This window comes from Triticum aestivum, chromosome 7A (assembly GCF_018294505.1).
Source record: "Triticum aestivum cultivar Chinese Spring chromosome 7A, IWGSC CS RefSeq v2.1, whole genome shotgun sequence".
NCBI classification, from domain to species: domain Eukaryota; kingdom Viridiplantae; phylum Streptophyta; class Magnoliopsida; order Poales; family Poaceae; genus Triticum; species Triticum aestivum.
In genome coordinates, this window is record NC_057812.1 from 600,001,599 (window position 1) to 600,026,688 (window position 25,090).

The window sequence follows — 25,090 nt, forward strand, 5'->3', positions numbered from 1 at the left end:
CCAATTTCATGATGCTCACCATCGTGTATGAGAAATTCCATCATAGACTTGCTGGACGGTGATGGGTTGGATGATATTTACTATGTAATTGAGTTAGTTTTGTTAGGGTTTGATCACTAATATCCACTATGTTCTAAGATTGATGTTGCTATAACTTTGCTATGCTTAATTCTTGTCACTAGGGCCCAAGTGCCATGATTTAAGATCTAAACCTATTATGTTTTCATGAATATATTTGTGTTCTTGATCCTATCTTGCAAGTTATAGTCACCTACTATGTGTTATGATGAGGCAACCCCGTAGTGACAATAGTCGGGACACTTCCCGGTGATGACCATAGTTTGAGAAGTTCATGTATTCACTAAGTGCTAATGCTTTGGTCCAGTTCTCTATTAAAAGGAGGCCTTAATATCCCTTAGTTTCCACTAGGACCCCGCTGCCACGGGAGGGTAGCACAAAAGATGTCATGCAAGTTCTTTTCCATAAGCATGTATGACTATATTAGGAATACATGCCTACATTATATTGATGAATTGGAGCTAGTTCCTTGTCACCCTATGTTATAAATGTTGCATGATGAATGTCATCCGACCTAATTATCCATCATTGACCATTGCCTATGAGATTTTCACATATTGATCTTTGCTAAGTTACTTTTCCGTTGCCACTTTTACGATTGCTACAGAACTGCTACTGTTACTTTTGCCACCGTTACCATTACTTCCATACTACTTTGATACTAAATACTTTGCTGCAGATATTAAGTCTTTCAGGTGTGGTTGAATTGACAACTCGGCTGTTTATACTTGAGAATATTCTTTGGCTCCCCTTGTGTCGAATCAATAAATTTGGGTTGAATACTCTACCCTCGAAAACTGTTGCGATCCCCTATACTTGTGGGTTATCAAGACCTTTTTCTGGCGCCTTTTCCATGGAGCATAGGTCTATTCTCTGAGTCACTTGGGATTTATATCCGTTGATCACTATGAAGAATATGAAAGATACCAAAACCAAGATCTATCCCTCAACTACGAGGGAAGGTAAGGAACTACCATCTAGCTCTGCACTTGATTCACCTTCTGTTTTGAGTAAACTTGCGGCACCTACACCTGCTATTGATTCTGATATGTCGCATGTTATCAATGATGCCACTTTATGCATGATGCTTATGTTGATACTACTTATTAGCTTGATAATACTGTGCCACTAGGTGAATTTCTTGATGAACAACTTTCTAGGGTTAGAGAGAATGAAATTACTGAAATTGATGATATTATTGAAAATGAAGATTATGATTCTCCCCCTAGATATGAATTGCCTATTGTACCTGAGGGTTATATTATGGATGAAGAAATTGCTAGAGACTTTTTTGCTTGCAATGATAGAGATGATCTTAAGAAACTGTTAGCTAAGCTAAAAGTAAAGTCTTTGAATGCTAGAATGTGATATGATCCTAAGTTTGCTACTTCACCTATCTTTGTTACTAACAAGGATTATGAATTTTTTACCGATCCTGAGTTAATTACTTTGGTTGAATCTTATCCTTTCTATGGTCATGAATCTGAAACTGTTGTGGCACGTCTTACTAAATTGAATGATATAGCCACCCTATTTGCTCATGAGGAAAGGATTCGCTATTACTATATTCTTAAGTTGTTTCCTTTCCCGTTAAAGGGTGATGCTAATTATGGTTTAACTCTCTTGCTCCTGGTTGTGTGCGTAGTCCCCAGGATATGATTTATTACTTCTCTGAAAAATATTTCCCTGCTCATAAGAAACAAGTTGCTTTAAAGGAAATATTTAACTTTGTGCAAATTGAAGAAGAGAGTCTCCCACAAGCTTGGGGGAGGCTTCTCCAACTACTTAATGCTTTGTCTGATCATCCTCTCAAGAAAAATGAAATACTTGATATCTTTTATAATGGACTAACCGATGCTTCCAGATCCCACTTGGATAGTTGTGTTGGTTGTGTTTTTAGGGAACGAACTATTGAGCAAGATGAATTGCTATTGAATAAATTTTGGAGTAATGATAATGATTGGAGACTTCCTGAACCAACTCCTAAGCCAACTCCAAAGAAGAGAGGTATTTTATTTCTCAGTCCTAAAGATATGCAAGAGACAAATATATCTACGAAAGAAAAAGGTATTAAAGCTGAAGATGTTAAGAATTTACCGCCTATTGAAGAAATACATGGTCTTGATAACCCGACATAGGTAGTAAAGGTAAAGTATCTCTATAGATTTGATGAAGGTGATATTCCTCGTAATAAGTCTGCTAGTCAATGCTTGGATGAGTTTGATAATTTTGTTGGTAGACAAGAGAACTTCAATGCTTATGTTAGTAGACAATTGAAACATAATGCTCACATGCTTGACTGCTTGGGTGATTATATGAGTAGAACTATTAATGATCTTAAGCTTATTAGTAAACATGCTTCCATGGTTACAACTCAAGTAGAACAAGTCTTAAGGCACATGATGATTTTCTTAATGAGTTGAATAGTAATAACAATGATAATGTTGTTAGGCTTATGACTAGAGGTGGTAAAATGACACAGGAACCTTTGTACCCTGAGGGCCACCCTAAGAGAGTTGAGCAAAATTCTCAGAGAGTCAATACTGATGCACCTAGTCCTAATAAAAAAGAAAAATGAAACTAATAGGACTTTGCATGCTTCTAGTGAACATGTTAAAGATACACCTGAGAATCCTAATGATATTTCTATTTCTGATGCTGAGACACAATCTGGTGATGAACATGAACCTAGTGATAATGTTAATAATGATGTTCATGTTGATGCTCAACCTAGTAATGATAATGATGTAGAGATTGAACCTACTGTTGATCTTGATAACCCACAATCAAAGAATCAATGTTATGATAAGAGAGACTTTGTTGCTAGGAAACATGGTAAAGAAAGAGAACCATGGGTTCAGAAACCCATGCCCTTTCCTCCTAAGCCATCCAAGAAAAGGGATGATGAGGATTTTGAGCGCTTTGCTGAAATGATTAGACCTATCTTTTTGCGTATGTGTTTGACTGATATGCTAAAAATGGCTGCTTATGCTAAGTATATGAAAGATATTGTTACAAATAAAAGAAAGATACCGGAAGCTGAGATTTCCACCATGCTTGCTAGTTATACTTTTAAGGGTGGAATACCAAAGAAATTTGGAGATCCAGGAGTACCAACTATACCATGTTCCATTAAAAGAAACTATGTTAAAACTACTTTATGTGATCTTGGGAAAGGTGTTAGTGTTATGCCTTTCTCTTTGTATCGTAGACTTGAACTGAATAAGTTGACACCTACCTAAATCTCCTTGCAAATGGCTGACAAATCAACTATACCCATCGGTATTTGTGAGGACGTGACTGTTGTGGTTGCAAACGTTACTATCTTGATGGACTTTGTTATTCTTTATATCCCCGAGGACGACAGTATGTCGATCATCCTTGGTATACCCTTTTTGAATACTGCAGGGACTGTTATTGATTGCAACAAAGGCAATGCCACTTTTCATGTTAATGGTAATGAGCATACGGTACACTTTCCGAAGAAACAACCACAAGTTCATAGTATCAATTATATTGGAAATTTTTCAACTATTACTATTGGAGTTTAGAATTCCCTCTGCCTACTGTCAAAAAGAAATATGATATTCTTATTGTTGGGGACATGCATATCCCTGTTGAGGTAACCTAGTGTTATTCTAAAATTCTCCGGTTTCATGTCATTCGGAAGAAGTTTGTTAATAAGACTTGATCAACCTTGTTAATGGATTCCTTTTGGTGAGCATGAGATGGATGAATTTAGAAAGCATAACTTTCTGTACCTACTTTTTACTTTTTGTTAATTAGATTAAATAAAGCAAAATTAGTATTTTCTGTCTGTTTTCTGAATTATCCGTGCAATAAAAAATGTCCCAAAAATAAAAGTTCTCCAAATGCCCTGAAAATTTAGTATGATTTTTTATAGAATATTTTAGAACTTCTCGCACTGAACATGCATCAGGGGATGCACCAGTGGACCACCAGTGTTGAGGGCGTGCCCCTGCCTTGTGTGTCCCACGTGGGTCCCCTCCACTTATTCCAGTACCCATCCACTTCGTCTTCCTCCAAAAAAATTATCCATCAAACCCGTGTTCTTGCTCATCTTGCTGCCATTTTTGATCTCCTTGTGCAAAGCTCCATTTGCAAAACTGTTTGGGGGGATTGTTCTTTGGTTTTTGACTCCTTCAGTGGTCCAATTAGTTTTTGTTCTATTGCTTTATTTATTGCAAATTTTTGCTGCTGTGGTGACCTTGTTCTTGAGCTTGCATGTCAAATTTATATGGTCCAAAGTAGTTTTGATGCATAATATAGCCTCTAGGAACTTGTAGGAGTAGTTGATAACAATTTTGTTGAGTTTGGTTCACTTTTATTTTGAGTCAATAAAAATTTCAGAAATTTTTCAGAGGAAAAAATGTCTAGGAAAATGTACCATGGTGGTTCTTCGAGGAAGCAAGGATCCGAGCCACTGGTAGAAAAAGGGCATGTTGTCCCGGTTCGTAAGGGCCTTTAGTCCCGGTTCCTGAACCGGGACTAAAGTGTCGGTACTAATGCCCTGTCCCTTTAGTCCCGGTTCAATCCAGAACCCGGACTGATGGGCCTCCACGTGGCCTGTGCGCGGAGCCCAGGCAGGAGACCCTTTGGTCCCGGTTGGTGGCACCAACCGGGACCAATAGGCATCCACGCGTCAGCATTTCTGTGGCTGGGGTTTTTGTTTTTTTAAGGGGGGTGGGGGTTGGGGGTTTTGGGGGGTTAATTTAGGTGTTTCATATATTGTGTTAGCTAGCAATAATTAATAGAGAGAAGTGTCCTCTCTTATGTCCGTGCTTGGTCGACGCTATGTACTATACATATGTATAGAGAGGACTAGACACGCTAGCTAGCTAGTAAGAAAACGAAGGAAACAGAAGATCGTCATGAACATATATGCATACAGAGAGAAGTGATATCGACCACTTCTCCTTCTCTGAGAGATTGGTCGAACAACAAGTTCTCGTATATCTATCCGACACTACCGGCTACATATATACAATAATTATCTCTTACAAATATAATCACACGGACTCATGGTCCACATAGTATTCTCCATCTTCAGCGATCACGTGGTCAAGAAAGAATGCCGCCAATTCCTCTTAAATTGCTCGCATGCGAGCTGGTGCTAGGAGTTCATCCCGCTTTCGAAACATCTAATTTGAAGAAGGGGGTCAATACATATATATATGAATGAATGAAACTCAACACAAATGATGGTAATAAAATTAAATTGTGAATGTTGTTATTTACGTACTTCATATTGTTCGTCAGAGTACCCGCCCCGCTCATAGGTCGTGTGGCGGATGGACTCGCAGACGTAGTATCCACAGAAATCATTCCCTTGTTCCTTCCACAACCACTTTACAAGAAATAGAGGTCAATCAAACTGATAAGCAAGAATGCTAAATGGTATTGATGAAACTAGCGCTTGAATCATTAGAGATGTGCGGAACATGCTACTATAGTACTTACTTTCGGGTGTCTAAATTCCAACTCCTTCGGCAGTCCCGGAACTTTTCTGGTGAATTTTCTCCAAACCCTGCCGGACAAAGAAAACAATTACTTGATATCAGGAAATGAACAAAGTTGCTGATATGGTGGATAATGATCGATTTAACTTACTTCTTGAGGATTTCAGTCATGTCCGCATACTCTTGGGGATCTTTTCGTTTAGAGTCCAAGACGGTTACTACTCCCTGCTCAAGCCTAATCTCTAGGAGAATATAGTGGAAACTGCACACGCATGCATAACTCATCAATTACATTACTATAACCTGGACTAATATATAAGGGAAACCAAATATGCACAAGACAGTAACACTCACTTGAACTTGTAAGGAAAGAGTATTATATCTTTGTTTTCATTTTTTTGAATGATCGTAGCAAGTTGGCCTCGGTATCTTCGGGACGATGTTCAACCTCAGTTGCATCTATGAGATATCTGTTAACGAACCCAATATCACCGATTTGTCTTTTCTTCAATTCGGCGATCTTCAATCTGCATAATATAGTGAGGATAATTATAAATACATGCAATGAAAGAGATGAGCTATATAGAGAGACTTAATGACAGAAGTAGTAGTACTTACAAACAGTAGCAAGTGATCGTTGTTTTATCGAGGGCCAATTGATTGAAAAAATGATAGAACTCCTCAAATGGAATAGGCAACAGTTCAATTCCAACGAGGTCATGCTCCGGTTTAACTCTCGCATACAAAGTACTCCTCCCCCCAGACTCTCTGCAGATTTTCAAGTACCAATCATGTAATCTTCGCATCATCATTGTTAAAGATTTTTCATCTTTGACGAGAGGCTTCCCGTACTCGTATCTGTGTATCTGCACCTCCATGGGATCATAATGTACATCGTCGGGCAGGTAATCGTCAACATTGCCATAACCGGGCACCATCCTCGGATCGACGATGTCGCTAGGCACCTTGAGCGGGGGGCACAATTGCTTCGCTTGTTCGCCGAGCTGGGCAATTTGTTTCCCAGCTGCTCGTCGTTCTTTCATCCTTTGATCACTGACTGTACTTCTCGACCGCTCCGCTTCGGCCCATGTCTTTGCAATAAAACGCTCTTAGTTGCCTTTCGGCAGAGACTTGGATGGTTTTTCCTGGGCAGCCAGAGTGCGCTTCACTTTCACCGGATCTACCTTCTCCTTCGGAGGTGGATGTCTCTTTTCTTTCAACCCTTGAAACCAGTCATCCACTTCGGTTCGCGCAATCTTCGCGTTCTCCTCTGGGGTCCTCTCGTATGGTAACTTCTGTGGACTCTTCAGAGAAGGACCGAATCTATATGTCCTCCCGCCTCTGGTTGTACTGCTAGACGCCGGCCGAGCAGACGAAGCGGTTGTCTTCTTTACTTGCTTACGAGGCGGAGGAGAAGGACTACGACGCGCCGGAGCAGCTGCCGGAGCGGCGGCGGGTCTCTTCCGCCCTTGCTGACGAGGCGGAGAAGGAGGAGGCTGGCTGCTCGGGCGTGCCGGCGCAGGCAGAGTGCCGCCACGCGCCGGAGAAGGAGCCAGCCGAGGGCCCTGATCGTCACTCGCTGGAGGAGGAGGCAGTGGAGGAGGTGGAGTGCCCTGACTCGTCGTCGGAGGAGGAGGAGGCGGAGGCGTCCAGTTCGGAAGGTTGATGAGCTCCTTCCGCCATAGGCATGGAGTCTTCAGAGCAGACCCCAGCTGAGTCTCCCCTTCACCGGTAGGGTGGTCAAGCTGGAGGTCCTCAAATCCCTCCGTTATTTCATCCACCATCACCCTAGCATATCCTTCTGGAATCGACCGGCAGTGAAAAGTTGCACCGGGTTCAGTAGGATAAATAGAGCCAACAGCCGCTTTGACCTTCAAATTCAAACATTGCGTCATAAGGTGGCAATTTTGAGACTAGGGGATAGCATCCACTGGATAGCTGGCAGGAGCCGTCAAGGCATGCTCCGGCTGAAGCAGCTCGGTGGAAGCCACGCTGCTTCTGCGCTGAGATGGCGGGGTAGCTTCGGGGGAAGCTTCGGCAGTACGTTTGCTGCGATTTGCTTCTCATTCCTCTATCACGTCTACCCTTGCTTGCAGCGCCTGCATTTGGGTCTGCTGCACTTTTTTCCTCCTCTCATGGGATTTGTAACCGCCTGCGCCCGGAAACCCAACCTTCCACGGAATGGAGCCTGGCGTGCCTCGTGTCCATCCAGGGTGCTCAGGATTCCCGAGGGCCATTGTGAGCTCGTCGTTCTCTCCGTCTGGAAAGAACTTCCCTTGCTGCGCTGCTTCGATATACTGCTTAAGCTTCCTGACTGGTATGTCCATTTCATCGTTCGTCCAAATGCACTTCCCTGTTACAGGGTCCAAGGTTCCGCCAGCCCCGAAGAACCAAGTCCGGCAATGGTCTGGCCAGCTAATTGTCTCTGGTTCGATCCCTTTATCAACCAGATCATTCTCAGTCTTGGCCCACTTAGGCCGGGCTACGAGGTAGCCACCTGACCCCGTGTGATGGTGAAGCTTCTTCTTTGCAGCATTTTGCTTGTTTGTCGCTGACATCTTCTTACTCTTTTCCGATGTCTTGTGGGCCACAAATGCGGGCCAGTGATCTCTGATCTTCTCATATCCGCCCTTGAATTCTGGTGTCTCATTATTTTCGACAAACTTATTCAGCTCTTTCTTCCACCTCCTGAATAGTTCTGCCATCCTCTTAAGAGCAAAAGACTTGATTAATTGCTCTTTAACTGGGTTCTCTGGATTATACTCTGGCGGTAGGGTGAAATTTGACTTCAGCTCAGTCCAAAGATCATTTTTCTGCATATCATTGACATAAGACACCTCAGGGTCTTCTGTAGCTGGCTTAAACCATTGCTGGATGCTTATCGGGATCTTGTCCCTAACCAGAACCCCGCACTGAGCAACAAATGCGTTCTTTGTTCGGATGGGTTCAATCGGTTGGCCGTCGGGCGCGATTGCTATGATCTCAAACTTTTCATCCGAGCTCAACTTTTTCTTCGGTCCTCGTCTCTTTACCGAAGTTGTCCTCGATCCGGAGGGCTAGAAAAAAGAACAAAGACTTAATTAATATGTGTACATACCAAAACAATGAATGCATCAATCAGCTAGTCAGCACAGGCTTAACTAATATATATATATATATACCTGGTCGGACTCGGTTCGGTCACCGGAGCCGTCATCACGGTCTCCTTCTTGCACCGGCATTGGGTCACCGGAGCCGTCCTCATGTTCTTCTTCTTGCACCGGCATTAGGTCACCATAGCCAGCTTCTTCACCCTCTCCTTCCAGACCATCGGTGTTGTTGAGAAACAACGAGACGGCATCACTTCCTTCTGCGATTATGTCCCTCAACAACGCTTCTTTTGCTTCGTCTCGGGCAGTGTCCATAGTTTCTACAAATATTTACAACATGGCAATTATTATTCAAACATGACAGATGGATATATTAGTGCCAAACGTAGAACTAGCTACCTAATCATAGTAAGGAATCATATATATTAATTAGTGGCCTCGACGCTGCTTTTCTAGGGTTTGGGGTGGCCTCGACAACGCTTCAAGGGTTTGGGGTGGCCTCGAGAACGCTTCAAGGAGGGGGTAATATCGACCCCCCCCCCCACGTGTTGAAGCTATCAGGAGGGGGTATATATCGACAACGACGACACTACATCTATATGTCCTTCTCCTCTATTCTTTCTTCTCCTCTTTTTTTTGTTCTTCCTCTTCTCTTTTTATCCTCTTCTTCCTCTCATGTTCGAGAGGATCGCCGAGGGGTCGGGAGGTTGCCTAGTGTCAAAGGATTCAACAAAACCATGTCTTCATCATTAGGTGAAAGTAACAGGTGCATGATGGTACGAAGCTCTCCAAAGTTATTTTGGAACGGAGTCCTAGATAGGATAATTCGCTTTTTGGTACAAAGTTCAGCAAGAACCTTCCAAATATCGTTATTTGGAAGGCCTTTGCTGAAATTCATACAAAAAGGCAAATTATCCTATCCAGGACACCATTCCAAAATAACTTTGGAGGACTTCGTCATGCCCTGGTTACTTCCGGCTAATGATGAAGCCATGGATTTCTTCAATACTTTGACACTAGGAAATCTCTCTCTCGACCCCTCGGTGATCCTCGACCCCTCGAACCCTCGACGACCCTGGAACCCTCGACCCCTCGGCGATCCTCTTCTTCCTCTCATGTTCGAGAGGATCGCCGAGGGGTCGGGAGGTTGCCTAGTGTCAAAGGATTCAACAAAACCATGTCTTCATCATTAGGCGAAAGTAACAGGTGCATGATGGTACGAAGCTCTCCAAAGTTATTTTGGAACGGAGTCCTAGATAGGATAATTCGCTTTTTGGTACAAAGTTCAGCAAGAACCTTCCAAATATCGTTATTTGGAAGGCCTTTGCTGAAATTCATACAAAAAGGCAAATTATCCTATCCGGGACACCATTCCAAAATAACTTTGGAGGACTTCGTCATGCCCTGGTTACTTCCGGCTAATGATGAAGCCATGGATTTCTTTAATACTTTGACACTGGGAAACCTCTCTTGACCCCTCGGCGATCCTCGACCCCTCGAACCCTCGACGACCCTGGAAACCTCGACCCCTAGACGACCCTGGAACCCTCGACCCTCGATCCCTCGACCCTCTACCCTAGTTCCCGACCCTCGACCCCTCGGCGATCCTCGACACCCTCGTTCCCGATAAAAATTAAGAAGAAGAAGAAGAAGAAGAAGAAGAAGAAGAAGAAGAAGAAGAAGAAGAAGAAGAAGAAGAAGAAGAAAGAGGAGAAGAAGAAAGGAATAGCTAGAGGAGAAGATCGAAGAAAAAAAAGAAGAAGAAAAAGAGGAGAAGAAGAAAGGAATAGTGGAGAAGAAGAAGAAAATAGAATATCTATTTTCTTCTTCTTCTCCACTATTCCTTTCTTCTTCTCCTCTTCTTTTTCTTCTTTTTTCTTCTTCTTATTTATTTCTCCTATTCTTCCTCTCCTCTTCTTCTTTCTTTCCTCTTCTTATTTTCTTTCTTTCCTATACTTCTTTTCCTTCCATCTTAATATCACTTAGCAAATTTTGCAACGATAGAGAGGGGGTGCTCCCGTGGTCTAAAATCCGTCTATGCATGATAGAAAATTCTGAAAAAATACATCTATGATCCCTCAACGTCCCCGCCTCTCTCATGAACAAAAAAATATGTGAATTAAAAAAACATCATGTTCTATGAACAAAAAAACATCATATTTCATCCACATTCGTGCATACATCATATATGTGATCATCTATGAAAAAACATCATATTCTATAAAAAAATCATTACATATATATATATATAAACAAGCATATATATATATATATATAAAACAAGCATATATATATATATATAACAAGCATATATATGAAAAAAAACTGCAAAGGGAGGGCGCCGGCGGCCGGACCAAGCTGAGGAGGCGGGCAGGGGCGCAGGCGACGGCGAGGGCGGGCCGGGGCGGCGCGCGTCGGGGTAGGGGCGCGAGAGATGGCGACAGGGGCGGGCCGGGACGGCGCGTGTCGGGGCAGGGGCGGGCGGCGACGGCGAGTCCGTGGCAGGGGCTCGGGGCGCGGGGTGGCGCGCGCGAGCAGGGGAGCTCGAGGCGACGGCGGGGGCGGCGAGGGCGCCGACGCGCGGGGGCGGGACGGGGCAGGGGCAGGGCGACAGCGACGAGGAGCGGGCGGCGATGGCGAGCACAGGGCAGGGGCGCGGGGCGACGGCGAGCACGGGCAGCCTGGCGGCGTCGGGGGCAAATGGTCGATGAGAAACTAAAAATTTCCTAAGTCCTCCTTATATACACAGAGTATTGGTCCCGGTTGGTGCCACGAACCGTGACCAATGCCCCCCTTTAGTCCCGGTTGGTGCCACCAACCGGGACCAATGGCCTTGTGCTGCCCCGCGCCCAAAAGTTTAGTCCCACCTCGCTAGTTGAGAGGGCTCGGGAGTGGTTTATAAGCGCTGCTGCGCCCACCCTCCCGAGCTCCTCTCAACTACAGGCTTTCGGGCCTAATCTGTCACTGCAATGCATGTGGGCCTACTGGGCCTGCTGCGGGCCTGAATCCTGGCCCATGGTAGCGTTACTAGTCGTATTCAGGCCGTGGTGGCCCAGTAGGTGGCATTTTTTTGTTTTTTTGTTGCTTTATTTATTTTTCTTTTGTTTTTTGCTTTATTTTTTAATTCTTTATGCTTTTAGTTTTAGAAAAATTATAAACTTTTTGTTAATGCCATTAGTTTTCAAATTTGAAAACACTTTTTTGGTTTTTTTGTTTTCTTTGTTGCTTTATTTATTTTATTTTGTGATTAAATTTACTATAAAAATAGTTTTTTTCCTGTTTTTTTATTTGTTTTTTGCATTATTTATTTTCTTTTGTTTTTTTGCTTTAATTTTTAATTCTGTTTGCTTTTAGGTTAGCAAAATTATAAACTTTCTGTTAGTGCCATTAGTTTTAGAAAAATTATAAACTTTCTGTTAGTGCCATTAATTTTCAAATTTGAAAACACTTTTTTACTTTTTTTGTTTTCTTTGTTGCTTTATTTATTTTATTTTGTGATTAAGTTTACTATAAAAATAGTTTTTTCCTATTTCTTTGATTTGTTTTTTGCATTATTTATTTTCTTTTGTTTTTTGCTTTAATTTTTAATTCTGTTTGCTTTTAGGTTAGCAAAATTATAAACTTTCTGTTAGTGCCATTAGTTTTAGAAAAATTATAAACTTTCTGTTAGTGCCATTAGTTTTCAAATTTGAAAACACTTTTTTAGTTTTTTTGTTTTCTTTGTTGCTTTATTTATTTTATTTTGTGATTAACTTTACTATAAAAATAGTTTTTTCCTGTTTTTTTGATTTGTTTTTTGCATTATTTATTTTCTTTTGTTTTTTGCTTTAATTTTTAATTCTGTTTGCTTTTAGGTTAGCAAAATTATAAACTTTCTATTAGTGCCATTAGTTTTAGAAAAAATATAAACTTTTTGTTAGTGCCATTAGTTTTCAAATTTGAATAGTTAAAATTTGAATTCTTTGAAAATTTTTTGAATCACAAGTTTGTGATTAACTTACTAAAAAAATGAGAATAGATGCGCTTATAGAGAAAACTTGATGCACTTCGTGTACAAAATGGACAATCACTTTCAAATGAACTCTGAAAAAGTTGAAAGTTGGGATGGTATCATAATTTCACCCACATAGCATGTGCATGTACAAAACGGACAATGGTAGCATGTTCGTGTGTTACAAAGTTGGCATGGTATCACCATAATAGTTGCGGGAGAAAGTCTTCACTTTTTCTTCGCTTGTGTCATTTGCTTATTGCGCCATAACCATGGATAATCTTCATTGTTAATCAGGATGCTTGGGTCAGCCTTGACATTGAAGGGAGGAATTTCATGAAACTTTGCATAATCTTCAGACATGTCTGTCTTGCCGTCCACTCCCAGGATGTCCCTTTTTCCTGAAAGAACTATGTGGCGCTTTGGCTCATCGTATGATGTATTCGCTTCCTTATGTTTTCTTTTTCTCGGTTTGGTAGACATGTCCTTCACATAGATAACTTGTGCCACATCATTGGCTAGGACGAACGGTTTGTCAGTGTACCCAAGATTTTTCAGATCCACTGTTTTCATTCCGTACTGTGGGTCTACCTGTACCCCGCCGCCTAACAGATTGACCCATTTGCACTTAAACAAAGGGACCTTAAAATCAGGTCCGTAGTCAAGTTCCCATATGTCCACTATGTAACCATAATATGTGTCCTTTCCGCTCTCGGTTGCTGCATCAAAGCGTACACCGCTGTTTTGGTTGGTGCTCTTTTGATCTTGGGCGATCGTGTAAAATGTATTCCCATTTATCTCGTATCCTTTGTAAGTCAATACAGTCAAAGATGGTCCCGTGGACAACAAGTACAACTCATCACAAACAGTGTAGTCACCTCTGAGACGTGTTTCCAACCAACTGCTGAAAGTCCTGATGTGTTCACATGTAATCCAGTCGTCACACTGCTCCGGGTGTTTGGAGCGTAGACTGTTCTTGTGTTCATCGACATACGGGGTCACCAAGGTAGAGTTCTGTAGAACTGTGTAGTGTGCTTGAGACCAAGAATATCCGTCCTTGCATATTATTGAGTCTCTTCCAAGAGTGCCTTTTCCAGTCAGTCTCCCCTCATACCGCGATTTAGGGAGACCTATCTTCTTAAGGCCAGGAATGAAGTCAACACAAAACCCGATAACATCCTCTGTTTGATGGCCCATGGAGATGCTTCCTTCTGGCCTAGCGCGGTTACGGACATATTTCTTTAGGACTCCCATGAACCTCTCAAAGGGGAACATATTGTGTAGAAATACGGGCCCCAGGATGACAATCTCGTCGACTAGATGAACTAGGACGTGCGTCATGATATTGAAGAAGGATGGTGGGAACACCAGCTCGAAACTGACAAGACATTGCGCCACATCACTCCTTAGCCTTGGTACGATTTCTGGACCGATCACCTTCTGAGAGATTGCATTGAGGAATGCACATAGCTTCACAATGGCTAATCGGACATTTTCCGGTAGAAGCCCCCTCAATGCAACCGGAAGCAGTAGCGTCATAATCACGTGGCAGTCATGAGACTTTAGGTTCTGAAACTTTTTCTCTGGCATATTTATTATTCCCTTTATATTCGACGAGAAGCCAGTCATGACCTTCATACTGAGCAGGCATTCAAAGAAGATTTCTTTCTCTTCTTTCGTAAGAGCGTAGCTGGCAGGACCTTTATACTGCTTCGAAGGCATGCCGTCTTTTTCGTGCAAACGTTGCAGGTCCTCCCGTGCCTCAGGTGTATCTTTTGTCTTCCCATACACGCCCAAGAAGCATAGCAGGTTCACGCAAAGGTTCTTCGTCACGTGCATCACGTCGATTGAGGAGCGGACCTCTAGGTCTTTCCAGTAGGGTAGGTCCCAAAATATAGATTTCTTCTTCCACATGGGTGCGTGTCCCTCAACGTCATTCGGAACAGCTAGTCCACCGGGACCCTTTCCAAAGATTATGTAGTGTAAATCATTGACCATAGCAAGCACGTGATCACCGGTGCGCATGGCGGGCTTCTTCCGGTGATCTGCCTCGCCTTTGAAATGCTTGCCTTTCTTTCGACATTGATGGTTGGTCGGAAGAAATTGACGATGGCCCAGGTACACATTCTTCCTGCATTTGTCCAGGTATATACTTTCAGTGTCATCTAAACAGTGCGTGCATGCGTGGTATCCTTTGTTTGTCTGTCCTGAAAGGTTACTGAGAGCGGGCCAATCGTTGATGGTCACGAACAGCAACGCCTTAAGGTTAAATTCCTCCTGTCTATGCTCATCCCACGTACGTACACTGTTTTCATTCCACAGCTGTAAAAGTTCTTCAACTAATGGCCTTAGGTACACATCAATTTCGTTGCCGGGTTGCTTAGGGCCTTGGATGAGAACTGGCATCATAATGAACTTCCTCTTCAGGCACATCCAAGGAGGAAGGTTATACATACATAGAGTCACGGGCCAGGTGCTGTGATTGCTGCTCTGCTCCCCGAAAGGATTAATGCCATCCGCGCTTAAAGCAAACCATACATTCCTTGGGTCCTTTGCAAACTCATCCGAGTACTTTCTCTCGATTTTTCTCCACTGCGACCCGTCAGCGGGTGCTCTCAACTTCCCATCTTTCTTTCGGTTCTCACTGTGCCATCGCATCAACTTGGCATGCTCTTCATTTTTGAACATACGTTTCAACCATGGTCTTATAGGAGCATACCGCATCACCTTCGCAGGAACCCTCTTCCTGGGGGGCTCGCCGTCAACATCACCAGGGTCATCTCGTCTGATCTTATACCGCAATGCACCGCATACCGGGCATGCGTTCAGATCCTTGTATGCACCGCGGTAGAGGATGCAGTCATTAGGGCATGCATGTATCTTCTCCACCTCCAATCCTAGAGGGCATACAACCTTCTTTGATGCGTATGTACTGTCGGGAAATTCATTATCCTTTGGAAGCTTCTTCTTCAATATCTTCAGTAGCTTCTCAAATCCTTTGTCAGCCAAGCATTCTCTGCCTTCCACTGCAGCAATTCCAGTACGGTACCGAGCTTTGTGTTGCCATCTTCGCAATTGGGGTATAACCCTTTTTTGTGATCCTCTAACATGCGATCGAACTTCAGCTTCTCCTTTTGACTTTCGCATTGCGTCCTTGCATCGACAATGACCCGGCAAAGATCATCATCATCAGGCACATCGTCTGGTTCCTCTTGATCTTCAGCAGCTTCACCCGTTGCAGCATCATTGGGCACATCGTCTGGTTCCTCTTGATCTTCACCAGCTCCCCCTGTTGCAGCATCACCATATTCAGGGGGCACATAGTTGTCATTGTAGTCTTCTTCTTCGCCGTCTTCCATCATAACCCCTATTTCTCCGTGCCTTGTCCAAACATTATAGTGTGCATGAAACCCTTGTAAAGCAGGTGGGAGTGAAGGATTTTCCGGCTAGAGTAAGACCTCATATTCCCACATTCAGTGCATGGACAACACATAAAACCATTCTGCTTGTTTGCCTCAGCCGCATCGAGAAACTCATGCACGCCCTTAATGTACTCGCGGGTGTGTCTGTCACCGTACATCCATTGCCGGTTCATCTGCGTGCATTATATATAATTAAGTGTCCAAATTAATAGAAGTTCATCATCACATTAAAACCAAAGTGCATACATAGTTCTCATCTAACAACATATAGCTCTCCAGAGCATCTAATTAATTAAACCATACATTGAAACTATGTAAAACATTTCAATGCGAAAACAAATGCAATCATAATCGCAACCAAGGTAACAATTGATCCGACGGCATAATGATACCAAGCCTCGGTATGAATGGCACATTTTCTAATCTTTCTAATCTTCAAGCGCATTGCATCCATCTTGATCTTGTGATCATCGACGACATCCGCAACATGCAACTCCAATATCATCTTCTCCTCCTCATTTTTTTTATTTTTTCCTTCAACAAATTGTTTTCTTCTTCAACTAAATTTAACCTCTCGACAATAGGGTTGGTTGGCATTTCCGATTCACATATATCCTAGATAAATAAAATCTATGTCACGTTGGTCGGCATAATTTTCATAAACAATAAATGAACCAATAGTTATAAATATAATATACATACCACATCCGAATCATAGACAGGACGAGGGCCGACGGGGGCGGATACCAAAACCATCGCACTATATAAGATGCAATAATAAATGTAAGAAAATGATACAAGTATCTATCTAAACATACAAATAAGAATATTTTTCCTTTCAGAAAGAAGATAAGAATAAGAGGCTCACCACGGTGGTGTGAGTGATGAGATCGGCGCGGGTGATCGACAGTAGTGAAGACGGGGATGGGGCGTGACGGACCGCTAAATCTAGACAAATCTCGAGGAAAATGGAGCTTGGAGGTCGAGCTTCAAGAGGAGAAAGCTTAAGTAGTGTGGCTCGGGCATTCCATCGAACACCTCATGTGCATAGGAGGTGAGCTAGAGCACCACAAAGCCCTCTCCCCCTCGGCCAGAGAAAAACAGAGCACTGGGGTGCTCTGCTCGCGAGCAAGGGGTATATATAGGCACCTCATTCGTCCCGGTTGGTGACATGAGCCGGGACTAAAGGGGAGCCTTTGGTCCCGGTTCAAGCCACGAACCGAGACCAATGGTGGTGGGCCAGGAGCGAGGCCCATTGGTCCCGGTTCATCCCACCAACCGGGACCAAAAGGTCCAGATGAACCGGGACCAATGGCCCACGTGGCCCGGCCGGCCCCCTGGGCTCACGAACCGGGACCAATGCCCACATTGGTCCCGGTTCTGGACTGAACCGGGACTAATGGGCTGACCCGACCTGGACCAAAGCCATGTTTTCTACTAGGGGCTCGCGATACGTGAGTCGGACCTTGAACCAGCAAGGGAAGCTCAGGTGCGGCCTTGTGAATGGCCGTCGGATGAATTCATGGTTCATGCTGGTTTCAAGGATGAGTTTGATGCATATGTACAAAATGTTGGCCTTGAGGACTTCGTGTCAGATAAGTGCCGACAATACTATTACCTCACCGATTCCTTTGTGCGGAGGTTTGAATTTTCATCTAAGTGCAATACCCATACTGTTTTATTTCATCTTTATGATGAATCATATACCATGGACCTTGAGGATTTTAATACTGCTGTCAAAATCTCATAATGGGGCCTTCTTAGTGAGCGTCACAAAGCTGAATACAATGATTTCCTTGCTAGCATCACTGTGAGAGAAACTAGAAATATCACACAAGCTACCATAGAGAGCATTCACTTTCCTGCCATACATTATTTTGCTCTCTTTATAGGTAGATGAATAACGGTAAGCATGAGCATAGCCACCTTTGTGTTCCAGATCTTAGTGTCCTCAAGTGTGCAGTGTTAGGTAACAAGCGATATAACTTGGGGGCTATTATTGCGAGGAGGTTACACATTAATGCTAAAGATGGAGATTTATTAGGTGGAATTTATGAACCCGATTAGCTAACTATCTTGGAGTACCCATAAGAGGGAATGACATTGAGTTACCACCTGCTTTTCTTGATTATAATGCTATGGTACGCTACCAGTTTCTTGAGAGGAACGAACAATCCCTCCAGTATCGACTAATCTTTGACAAACGATGTGTTGTCCATATTACCCTTCTAATACGTCTCCAACGTATCTATAATTTTTTATTGTTCCATATGTTATATTATCAATCTTGGATGTTTTATAATCATTTTGTAGTCATTTTATATCATTTTTTGGTACTAACCTATTGACATAGTGCCAAGTGCCAATTGTTGTTTTCTGCATGTTTTTTAAATCGCAGGAAATCAATACCAAATGGAGTCCAAATGCAACGAAACTTTATAGAGATTTTTGATGCACCATAAGACACCCAATGGTCCAAGGCAGCGCATGGGGTTATCCGGGGGGAGCACAACCCACCAGGGCGCGCCAGGAGGCCCAGGCGCGCCCTGGTGTGTTGTGCCCAACTCGGGTGCCCCCGGACCGCCTCTTTGCTCTATTAATACCCCAATATTCCATAAAACCTAGGGGAGTCGATGAAAATCAATTCCAACTGCCACAGAGTCCAGAACTGTCGGATTCTGGGCTCCGCAAAATCCTTAAGATTCGAACATAGGGGCATGACGAAGATCTCTCCCACTACACGTCTACCTAGCGCCTCGCTCTTCTCCTGGTGGTGGGAATGGAATGCAAACAAGCAACAAGTAGAGCACACAAGAGTTTACCCAGGTTCAGGCCACCTTGCGGTGTAAAACCCTACGTCCTGCTTTAGTGGATTGGCCTCGCGAGGGCTCGAGTATGAACAAATACAGTGGTTTCCTAAGCTCGGGAGGCGAGCTCGAGAGGGGTGAGGAAGCGGATGTTCTTGCTCCTTTGCTATGCTAAGTCCCAATGGGTTGGTCCTCCTTTTTCTATGCTAGGAACCCTAGCTACTTATATAGACGGCCAGGGTCCTCTTCCCCCGAAATGTTTAGGCGGGAAGGGAATCCCACAACGGCCATTTGAGCAGGAACACAAGGACACTCCTATCCTGACAAAAGGTGGTCTTCGCCTGCAAAGAGGGCAGGCGGTGACGCGGTGGTGGGCTCGGTGATGACATCCTTCCTGTCGTCCTTGCGGTCTTCGGTCTTGTTGCACCAAAGGAGAAACCTTTGTCTCGCCCCTTAGGAACCTGCGCTTGCGGGGTATCCTTTGCACTGATATGGAAACTGCGCCCGCTGGCGCGCACTGGCGCCCGCTGGCATGGTTCGTCGTGGCTTGCGTCACTGCCTCCTCCTGAGGCAGCCCTTGCCTTGAGATCTCCACCCTCCCGAAGCAGCCTAGCTGAGGCCACTCTTGGGAGAGGTCTTGGTTGCCCCTCTGGAGCAGCCTAGGTGAGGCCGCTCCCTGAGGAGGTCTTGGTCGTTCTCCTCGCGATGGCTGGCCCACTACTAGGAAAAGGCCTACTAATGGCGCACCTAATTTGGCCATTAATGGCGCATTAGTGGTGCGCCATTAGTATATTTTACTAATGGCGCACCACTGGTGCACCATTAGTATCTTGTATACTAATGGCGCACCTCCGATGCGCCATTAGTATATACAGTAGTGCGCCACTAGTATGCCTCCCAGGGGGCCATGTATACCCAAGTGCTTTGGCATACTAATGGCGCACGACAACAGGATGCGCCATTAGTAACTTTGGCATACTAATGGCGCACTTTTTAATGATGCGCCATTAGTATCCTTTGGCATACTAATGGCGCACTATGATGTGATGCGCCATTAGTATGAATATTAGTTTTTTTTTATTTTTTTATTTTCTATTTTTTGCACAGGTTACAAAATGTATAATTGGACAAAATATAGACAGCACACATCAACAACAGATTCATCGAATACAATAGAAGATTAGTCTCTGAATACAATTCATCATTTTAGTCTCCGAATACAATTCATCATATTAGTCTCCGAATTGAAAAGACCGAACAAAGATAGAACATTATATTACAAGTCTTGAGACCGCGAGTTTGTCTTCACATTACAAGTCGATATCGATCATCTAAACTACCATCACATAGAAGAGAGCTGCGGTCATCACGATGAGCATCATCACGATGAAACTCGTCTTCATCCGGTTCCTCCAATGCTCCCTCCCCTCTCCCGCTAGAGAGCAAGCGTATCTAGATTCGGCCTCGGCCCTAGTGGCATACCCTTTGTAACTGTTACCGCTGAATCGGTGAACCTGTCTCCGACACTCCTCCCAGTCGTCGTAGACTCCGGGAACCTTACCCTTGTACACGACATACCACGGCATCACTATACAGTAGCCAAAAGAAACGTTAGTACCAATTCACAGACAATACATAAGCAATATATAAGTATGCAACAAAACGATCGGAAGAGAAAAACAAGACATTAATAGCATCGATTACATCTAAGTTGAACGACTCTCGAAACCAAAGAGACATACTACAAGTTCATTAAAGTTTAATTACAACATGAGCCAATCGATGTTTCAGAACTAGACACAGCATCACTGCTTTCGACTCGACTCAAGGGACCGGAGCGTGGATGAAGCCGCCGTCTATCGTGGGAGTCATGAAACAACGGGCGTTGTCAGCCTGCATTTGTAGGATTGTGTCGATGTCAGTGTTGGACGGTTGATTTCTGAGGTAGAACTACCCCGCGGTACGAAGGACATCTTGTTGGATGATTTCCGCAAACTCCGACTGGATGCGAAAGAATTCTTGTCTGATGTCCGCATCCTGGATTGCCGACACGCTCGCGGCCCAATCTTTGAGTCTACTCGGTAGCAGAAGTTGATGATGGTCCCGTACGATCGCCCGCATGTGATGGATGGCGTAGTAGGCACCCTTCTGACCGCCAGGCGGCTGCTTGACGCAGCAGAACGTCGTATTGTGGGAGAACACGTGCTTGCCGTACTTACGAATAGGCCTGGTGAAGGTGCCTCCAGATTTGACGTAGCCGGGGAGAACATCATCAAGAACCTTCTTGACATTTGTGTAGTCTATGTTGGACTGACGGTCTGGGTCGAAATACGTGGCCATGGAATATTTGGGGCTTAGGAGGATGAGCGTGCAACGTGTGTCACTGTAGAAAACACGGAATGTTAAAAGAAAAATGATCGGAATCTAAGAATTCATATGTTACGGGGCGGTTGAGGGGAGGACTTACTCGGGAAAGTAAGGCACGAGGAAGTTATCCTTATCTTGGTTTGCCAGAATGACGCCTTCGAGGTAAGAACTCGCGACTTGCCGGTCCCCAGCGCTGCCCAAGATCTTGGCACGCATGTAGAAGGGGTCGACTATCACGATGTCCGGGGTCTTATCACAAATGATCCGCATCTCCATACTCAGCGAAAATAGCCGAACGAAGGTGTAGTGCAGCGGATGAAGGTTCAACATAGCATGGATGTCATCAAACCACAGGACAATCGTACCCCCGATGGAGTTATCCACAAAGCCCTTGCCCTCTGGCACCTTGGCCGCGAAAACCGGGTATGCCACATCCTTCTCTCCGAGATGCCGCTTCTCCAAAGAAAGAACACCGTCATGCAGACTCCGGATAGCACTGGTTGCAGCATCGAGCATATTTCCCGGTAGCATCGGCCTACCCGCCACATGCACCCTCCACGAGATATCCTTAGGTGAAGGTGGCCCGTCCTGAGCACGGATCGTACTCGGTGCCGGCTGGCCCGCACCCTTGTTAGTCTTTCTTTTGCGTGCCTTCTTCTTCTCCTGTAATGGGACCGAGTTCTGCTCACAGACCGCCTTCTTGAGTGTGTTGGGGCTGATCATATTTCGCACCTCGCCTATCTGAGGCTCGGTGAAGTCGGCAGCTGGAGGCATCTCCTGAGAGCTGAACTGCAGACGACGCCTGTTGCAACTTGGCTTCTCCGCGGTACCAGCTAGATCGCGCACGTCTTTTGTTGGGATGGGTTCTTGAGAAGGAGGCCCCATGAAGTCGCCACCGTACCCATGATCGGCAAAGTACTGATCGACGTTGGCAAATGTACCATCGTCGTCGTCGTTCTGATCCTGTGCCATATGCATGTTTGGATCCAGTGGCATAGGGATGTCCGGCACCGTTGCGACGGTCTTGCCATGGGGCCGACTTGGCGCCGGCACGACTGGCGGTGTTGTCTTTGGGGTGGTGTCCCCCGCCCCCTAACGAATCTGTCTCTTCGGCCAAAGCAGGGGCCAGCTCAGGCAGGCGCTAAGGGTCATCACGTCATCATCGTCAGCCCCGACGGGTCGAATCGGAGGTAACAACTCGTCGCAACCTGGCAGCACCCGAACCAGTTGAACCCTAAACAAGTTGGGTGGCATCTGGGTACCGTGGAACAAGGGGTTGCCCGGTTGAACGATTTTGCCCTTGGCGACATCGACCAACTCGTTGTTCACGAAGTGCAGGAGAGTGCACGGAACGTCGGCGGCGCCCTGCGAAAACATGTAGGGCGTCAGGGATGCCCAGTCAAAGGCAAGGAGATGAAGTCCTCGTCGAGAGAGGCTTAATTAGTTACCGTGATGATGGCGTCGAGCTCGGCTAATGTCGAGGCACAGCCAACGGCGGGCGTGCAGTTGACGGAGGGGTCGCTTGCTGCAGAGGTGTCGGCCGACGTACACCCGGGTGCATTAAGCTCCCGTGCCAGCGTCGGAGACACCAATGCCGCCTCCACCGGAGACACCAATGGCCCCGCCATCGCGTTCTACGAGTTGCTGGCCTTGAAGCTCGGAATCGGGGGCGGCCCCTGTTGGCCGCCCGCAATCCACGGACTAATCCCCTGGATCAAGGTAGGCACAATGGCGGTGATCGTCGCTCCGAGTTGTTGTTGCACTTGCTCTTGGACAATCTCCGGAATCCGCGCCACCTGTGCCCTGAGTTCTTGAACCTCGCGCACCTGGCTTTCCGAGCTGGTCTTTTTCTCCTTTCGCCCACCAGTGTTATAGTATGACGACCATTTTGTCGACAAGCCTTTGCCGGCCACACGACCAGCTGACGTCGGCTTACTGAGCTTATCCTTGTTCTTCATTACATTCAACGCCCTATTTAGAGTGGTGTCCCAAGGGTTGCTCTTGGTTTGACCACGCGCTACTGCTTTCAGTCGCCTGCGGAAGGAATGTGAACCATTTAGAAATTTGGCTTCATTAATTAGAATGCAACCATATGGAGCTAATTACGCGGGGGTGTATTCCTTACCAGAACAAGCTCAAGCGCCCTGGTCTTCAGATCCGTGGTAAGCTCCTTTGTTTTCGGGTCCTTCTTGTACCGGGCCCTGACAAAGTTCCTGGTCTGCTTGTCACCGTATTTATCGAAGAGGGGCGGTAGGCCTTGCTCGGCACGGTCTGCCTCCTCCTTGTCCCATATAGGCTCCGCCACTCTGTAACTGTCGGGACCGAGTGTGTGTTCCCCTAAGTTCAGCTCCCGCATTTCTTTTCCCCACTTACTTGATTCGGAGTTTGCGGTGCTCGAGCAATTGATCTTGAAGTCGTTGTAGTCATCTTCGGTGATCGAAGGATTTTTCTCCTTGATCTTTTCATAACTCTCACCTTTCTCGATCATTCTCTTCACATTGCTTTTCCAAGTAGACAGGGCCTTGCTCATCTTCGTGAGGGCAGCATTGTTCACTTTATTCCCTTTGAGGCTTGTGTTTTCAAATTCAGCGGGGAACTTGTATCGTTTGTGCAGCTTCGTGAAGAGGAGGTTGTGCAAATTCCCTCGGTCAGGATTCCTCAGGTTCTCGGTGTTGATCGAGACGGTGCTCCGGAGAATGCACCCGAGCTAAAGCGAGTACCCCTTGACTATTCGTTCGGGCGCCGTTGGATTCCCGTCGGAGTCCACTTCAGTAACTTCATCCTTGAGGGTGCGGAGCACGGTCGGGCGCCGGTCCTTCCGTTGCCTCTTCAGTTGGCTTCCATCTGTGCATGCGCCGCCATCATTAGTGGTGGCATCCTCGGCGGCACCATCAGTGGTGGCATCAGTGGGGTCATCCTCGGCGGTACCATCAGTGGTCTCAGGATCGGTGGGGAAGGCGGCGTCCTCATACAAGTGAGGTTGTTCCTCCATCTCCTGGGACAGCTCCCAGAATGGCTTGACGCGCGAACCCCCGGCCTCATCGTTGTTGGCCATGTTTCTCTCTAAATAGGAACAAAGTTTGGTCAAAAAGTTGGTTATTGTCAAGGAACAAGATCTCTAAGTTGACCAAATAACCTAATTCTCGAGGAATGTCGCCAAAAAGTTGGTTATTGTCAAGGAACAATTGAGAGATGTTTGTGATATTGCCTAGGTGTTTTGGGATAGAACCTGTTAGTGTGTTGTTGCTAAGGTCCAAGTCCACGTTCTCAGGGTAACCTAGTTCTTGAGGGGTGTGTCTAGAAAGTTGGTTGCTGCAAAGATACAAGGTTGTGAGTTTGGTCAAATTGCCTATGATGTTTGTGATATTGCCTTGGATCTTGAAGGCACTATTGCATGATGCAGTGGTACAGCCAGCATGGGACCTCATCTTTGCAGGCTAATTTTCTAGATTGTAACACTGGGATTTGTGCACAAGCTAAGCTAGCTAAGACAGTAGCTTCCTTGCAACCCACAAAAGACAAAGGAAAAGGGGTGAAAAGGGGGAGATGGTTAGCTTTGATGAGCAGGCAACATCTTCCTAACCCCCTTCTTCTTGTCTCTTCTCACTATCTCTCTCACCCACATGGCAAGCAAGGGTGTCTGAGTGTGTGAAAAAAATACTAAACTAATCCAACCACTAAAGCAAATTAATTTTTATTTCGGTTGAGAATCAGGCACCTTCTAGGTCAAGAAAATTGGGCATGACCTTTGCTAATTTTCTTGACCTAGGAGTGCCCCATTCTCAACCGAAACGGAAATTAATCAGCATTTCAGGAGAAAGGGATCATTTCACATCAGGAGAAATAGATCATTTCA